This window comes from Mesocricetus auratus, unplaced genomic scaffold (assembly GCF_017639785.1).
Source record: "Mesocricetus auratus isolate SY011 unplaced genomic scaffold, BCM_Maur_2.0 Super-Scaffold_100018, whole genome shotgun sequence".
Lineage (NCBI taxonomy): Eukaryota > Metazoa > Chordata > Mammalia > Rodentia > Cricetidae > Mesocricetus > Mesocricetus auratus.
In genome coordinates this window covers 25,507,415-25,513,414 of record NW_024429199.1, presented here as the reverse complement: position 1 = coordinate 25,513,414, position 6,000 = coordinate 25,507,415, and the positions used below count along the sequence as shown (strand labels likewise).

The following is a 6,000-nucleotide window of genomic DNA, read 5'->3' as shown; positions in this document are numbered from 1 at the left end:
CGGCCGCGGAAAAGGGCCTCTAACCCTAGCGGAGCGAATGACGCACCCAGTGTTTTTCCACTCCTGGTGACTCACAGCCCAAGATGGCGCCTAAGAAGACTCGAGAAAAGGGGGGGGGGGCGAGGCGCTGGAAAACGTGACGTTCCCAAATTTTGTTTTCACCACAGTCAACAGCGCCAGCTGTTTGGGCGACATATATATGCCCAGCGCTGCATTCGTTCGTTCATTCATTTTCATTCATTCATTCATTCATTCATGTTTTCTACGCTGGGCGCGGCCCTGTCAGCTTCCTCCCCAGCTTCTCCCCACACCGCTTCCAGTCCTGAGGGCATGGCGCCTCGGCATGGCGCTTCTCCACGTCTTCCACGGGGAGACCAAGCGCTCCCGACCCACTTCCGGCTCCGCGGGCGGAACCTCGGCCACCCTCGCCCGCGCTCCCGCGCCGGAGTGCGCGCCCGCCGGACTCCCCCCCCCACCAACCCGAGCCCGCGGGCACGAGCGGCCGACGGCGTTCGGCTGCCTCCGGGGAGGGGGCGGGGCCTCGCTCAGGTCCCGAGCTTGGGCCTCCGGACCGAGTTACCTAGGTAACCGCGGCAGAGGCGGGCGTGACGTCAGCGGGCGGCGCGCATCCCGCACTGCGGCACCGGGCCCGCTCTTCAAAGCGCGCGTCGCCAGCGGTTGAGGCTGCCGTGCCGGTGTCTCCCTCGGGCCGCCTCGCTGGGCGCGGGGAGCCGCTTCGCACTGCCGGGACAGGCCGCGCCGCGCGCTCCTCTCCGTGAGTATCCTGCGGGCGCGCTGTGGCGGGAGCCGGGGTGCGGGCGCTCGGCCACCCCGGCCGGCGGCGAGGGGGCTGCTGGAGGCCGGGAGCGCGGGGCAGCCCTGCGCCGGGCAGGTCGAGCGCGGCCGAGGGATGCGGCTGCGAGCTACTTCTGCCACCTCTCCCGCTCTCCTGGTCCAGGCTGCTCCGATGGAGGGGGCCGCAGCCTCTTCCTCTCTGCTCGCAGTTCGGGCTTAATGAAATGCTCCTCAAGTTGATGCGTGCCGAGTCTATTTCCTTTTAGATGCCAGCCTGGTGCTAAATGACAAGCTCTCTTAATTACTTACATCTAAGGAGAGTGATCGGTGGGCTCTGTATGGAAGACTCAGAGTATAAGGATAGGGTCCTTTCAGTCTGCGTAAACCTCCCCGGAACGGGGGCTACTTAAAATTCTACCAAATGCTTGCTCGGCCTTTATTGTCACTATAAAAACATCCGCGGAAATGATCCCTCTCCGTTTTTTTTTTAAAGAAAAAGATGCCAACAGGTTTTTCACCTGTTGCATAAACGATTGCATGAGCTTTCAGGACAAGATTGTTATGAGGTGGATGGGGAATTTTTTTTCAAAGATTTTGAAACAAATTCAAATGCCAAAATAAATTTTAACAGTATTTAGAATATTATGTATTTAGGAGGACTACCACTGGTTTATTGGTTGAATTATGCAAACACATTTTTTGCTGCTTTTTTTCTTTGCTTTGAAAGAGGAAATCATCAAGTGCGTATGCTTTTTTTCTTGCGTGATGTGCTGGCGCATACTCCATGTTTTTCAGAGGAGGGAGGGAATGTAATCCGGTTAATTTTTCTGCGTAGTCTCTCTTAAGAGCTCCTGTAAAGCTTCTTCGGATGGGGAAATCTTAAAATAATGGTATAATGATATCTAATATCGTGTATAATAATTTTAAAAATAAAAAATTGTTTTATAAAATGATATATACAGAATCCGGGGTGTTTTATTAAATCTAACCTTAAATTTTGGTGATGTTATTAAATATGAGTTATTAATTCTGTATTTCTGCAGTATACCTTAACATTAAAAGATAATTATTTCTGTAATATATTTGCTGTTATCATTAAATATTAGTGTTTATTCAGTTATGCCTCAAAATATGAAACTATACTAGATAATACAAATATATTAAATTAATCATGTATCTTCTTTTTTAATTATTTGTTAAATGGGCATAAAGCAAATTTAATGAGCACCTGCAACGTGTGATTCTGTCATTTTTTTTGCAATTTCCTTTTTCTCCGAGATTTCAGCAAGTAGGTGCCATTTTAAGATCTCAGACATTAAAAAAAAAAGGCCTAGTGAAATTAATACCTTATCCAAAGCCATTTATCAGTAAATAGTAGCCTGGTACTAGAATCATTGTTAACTGCTTCTTTTTCTTTTAAACTGAGGCACAAAGCTGGCCCTCCAGAGGCTAGCTCTGTGTGTGTGTGTGTGTGTGTGTGTGTGTGTGTGTGTGTGTCTTGGGTGTGTGTGTGTCTTGGGTGTGTGGGTGTGGGTGTTGGGTGTGTGGGTGTGTGTATGTAGGGTGTGTGTGTGTTGGGGTGGTGTCAAAGAATATAACATTTTACAAGGATGAAAGTTGAGGCTTTGAAACCAATGGCTTGATGAAGAACAGAGTCTCTTGTGCTGGTATCAAATTCAGCGTCTTGCAGATGCCTCACAAGTATTCCACCATTGAGCTACATCCTCAGCTTCCCCTCCCCACAATAATCAAAGAAAACAAATTCCTTTCAAGGTGTTTTTATCCTTCCAAGGTGGAAGAAAATTCTAGAAAGAATTTATCTACATGCCTTTCCCACATAGCACATTCTTTAACCCTGTGGCCGTCAGCTTTCTGTAAACAGCTGTGGCGCATGTGGCTCCCTGATTATAAATCTAGTAGGTGGGCATCCTTCACAATTTTCCCACATAGCACATTCTTTAACCCTGTGCCGTCAGCTTTCTGTAAACAGCTGTGGCGCATGTGGCTCCCTGATTATAAATCTAGTAGGTGGGCATCCTTCACAATTTGCAGCATCTTTTGCCACCACACAGTATAGGTTATTTTCTTTCTGTAACACTCCATTTTCTCATTTTTTAAAACCAGTCTCCTTGAATTGTTTTTTATTTTGTAGGGTTCAGAGTTAATCCTTTTGGCATTTTATGTTACTGAAACCATTACATATATAGGTGATGCCCAAATCTTCAGTCTCTACCTATTAGTTTAATACATTCTACTACCTGCTAAACATAGTATTATGCTACTATTTTTATTAAACAATGTGATGATGAGTGTTATTACTGCTTTATATGTCTATTTGAAAGCTTGCTATGTGACAAATATTGCTTGTATATTTATTTACTCTTTATAAAATCTTATGAGTGATTCACTCTTAGTCCCTTGATAAATTAGGAAATTGAGGTCCACAGGTATTAGTCTCCTGCAGATGAAACTGGAATTTGCACCCAGGAGTCTGATAACTAATTTGATCCTCGTAGTTGCTTAGTACTCCTCAGATTCCCAGTCAGTATACCTCACACTAAGCTAATTGTCCCATGAGAATTACCTATTATAAGTACCTACCATTTATTGGTACTTGTTTAATGAACTGAGTTAAATCATTTAACTATTAGAATTACCCATAGAACAGTGAGTAAGCACAGTTTACAAATAAGGAGGTGAATGAATGTCTGATGTCACACAGGTAGCCATGGGAAACTAATTCTAAGAGTTGGGTTTAAAGCTATTCTGTTATACTAATTGCATTATATTATAGCTAATACTGTTGTTCCCTTATTCTAGTTCTAGAGACACAGAAGAAACCATCCTCGATTGTCCTGCTTCTTTACTAGCTATTTAATGTTTTCTAAAACATCAAAAAAATTTCCATTGAAGAGCAGTGGTATGATCAAAGGTCTGATTACACTGGCTTTTGCAGCCTCTCGCTTATAATTAGTGTGGATTAGAACGTAGATGAGGATAAGTGACTGTTGACGCTCATCTCTAAGTAGGACATCAGCATCACCCCCTCCAGGCTCAGGGAGCATCACAGTAGATGGGGAAAAACGGGATGGGATGTGCTGAGGAATGATGACTTGGAGACATGAGACAGTTATTACATTCATGAACTCACTGCACCTATGGTTAGCTTGCAAAGGTTAGGGCCCTCACAACATTTCCTCATGGACAGGCCTCTTCCTGGCCTTAGGGACATTTGGCAGAACATGCTGGGCAAGACAGTGCAATTTTCTTAAGCAATGTAGTCACTGATAAGTTACCCAAACTCCAATAAATAACTGCTGCTTGTGTTTATACAATCAACCTTAATTAAGTGGATCATACACAGAGACCTGAAAATTGGAGGAGGACATTAGTAGGGAGAAGGGTTTCAAGAGATAGGGGGTGGCAGGTGAGAGAGAGAAATGGCAGTGAAAATAACTAAAATTCATTATCTATTTCTATTTATCTATCTGTATATATGGAACTGTTGAAAAAAAAACATGACCAGGTTTATTAGCTCTATATCTACTTAAAGAATAAACATTTTTTATCAGTAAAAATATAATTTTCACTGCATGTATTAAGGGATGAATTGTTTTGTGTAGCTAGCTACATAAGTAGATTATTTGTATAATCATTCTTTTCTTTTTAGTATTCTGTTTCTCTCCTAAAGGAACAAGGACGAGGAAGCCTGGGAAACCTGGAACATTTACTAATAAAGCCTGAGTCAGTTCAAAATGTTTTCTGTTTATCATTCTCTTTCCTCCCTTCTTCCCTCACTTTCTAATATTATCTCCAGTTTTATTCTTGAAAATAGGGATGTTGTGTTCTGCTGTAGGAATTGATATTTTCATTGTCGATACCTGTCTCCATTCTTAAATAAAACTGGCAGTTTGGGAATATATGTGCTGAGTTTATTCGTGGTTTCAATAGCTTTGACACAAAACACATAAGGTATTTATTAGAGAAAAAATGTTACAAATACTTATGCTAACCTTTTCTGATGTCACATAATTTTCAATGGCATATGCAGACATACTTAAATTCATTATCCATAGTATGCTACTCTGCTGGTTAGCTTTTGTCAGTTTGACACAAACTATCACCTGGAAAGAAATGACATTAATTGAGGAATTGTTCCCATTGGATTGGCCTGTGAGCATGGCTATTGCATATTTTCTTGATTAACAAGTGATACAGGAAGGCTCAGCCCACTGTGGGTGGTCCTGAGTTGTATTAGAAAACAAATTGAACAAGCCATGGAGAGCAAGCCAGTATGCAGTGATCTTCTATGATCTCTGCTTCAGTTCCCACCTCTAAGTTCCTGCCCTGATTTTCCTTCATGATGGAATTGTAAGCCAAATCAACCCTTTCCTACTACAGGTTGGATGATTTATCAATGCTTTATCACAGCAAGTAGGGCATCTTCCCTCAAGTTTATGTTTACTGATGTGTAATAGTGTGTCCTCTTGGCAATTTATTTCTTCAAAGCCTGATAAAACATTCCTTATTATATCTTTTTAGAAGTTTAACATACAAAGGGAGATGTTTACTGCTTTTCTCATTTTTTTTTTGTATTTGGAAATAGTTTATTCAAATACAGTTTGCTTAACCTGATATCAGAACCCTAAACTAATTCAAATGTCCATCAGTCCTTCATATAAGATTGGTGTAAGAGAACAGAGCTTTAGAATAAACCTCATGATGTAGCAAAGACCCAAAGTACAATCTTGAGTACAAGATGTTGGTTTTTTTTTTTTAATTTGGACATTCGATATTACAAATCAGTCATCTGTTTTTTGGGGGTTTTTAGGTTTTTTTGGTTTGGTTTTGGTTTTTCGAGACAGGTTTTCTCTGTATTGTTTTGGAGGCTGTCCTGGAACTCGCTCTGTAAGACCAGGCTAGCGTAGAACTCACAGAGATCTGCCTGCCTCTGCCTCCCGAGTGCTGGGATTAAAGACGTGTGCCACCAATGCCTGGCTAGTCATCTGTTTTAATAGGATTCTGATTGAGTCAACAGTTAACCCTATTTGTCAGCACTTAACATAAAGCTGATAGATGCCTATTGGTAAGACATTAATGAAATTTATCTACAAAATCCATGTTTTATGCATTCATTTTTAAATTTGGTTTATTTTAAGAAATTCTTTAACAGCATAACAAAGTAGATGCAATTAGTTAAATAAT

At 41.9% G+C, this 6,000-nt stretch overlaps 1 protein-coding gene across 7 annotated transcripts in view; it reads left to right on the top strand.

The window, feature by feature from the left end:
- Positions 1–630: 630 nt before the first annotated feature.
- The window catches only part of Ahi1 (Abelson helper integration site 1), a 127,329-nt gene continuing 121,959 nt past the window's right edge, over positions 631–6,000 (top strand). For all 7 annotated transcript variants that reach the window (XR_005869623.1, XR_005869622.1, XM_040728415.1 and 4 more), the window contains exon 1: positions 631–775. The gene's annotated coding sequence lies outside the window, so the exon portion shown is untranslated. The remainder of the gene's footprint in view (positions 776–6,000) is intronic.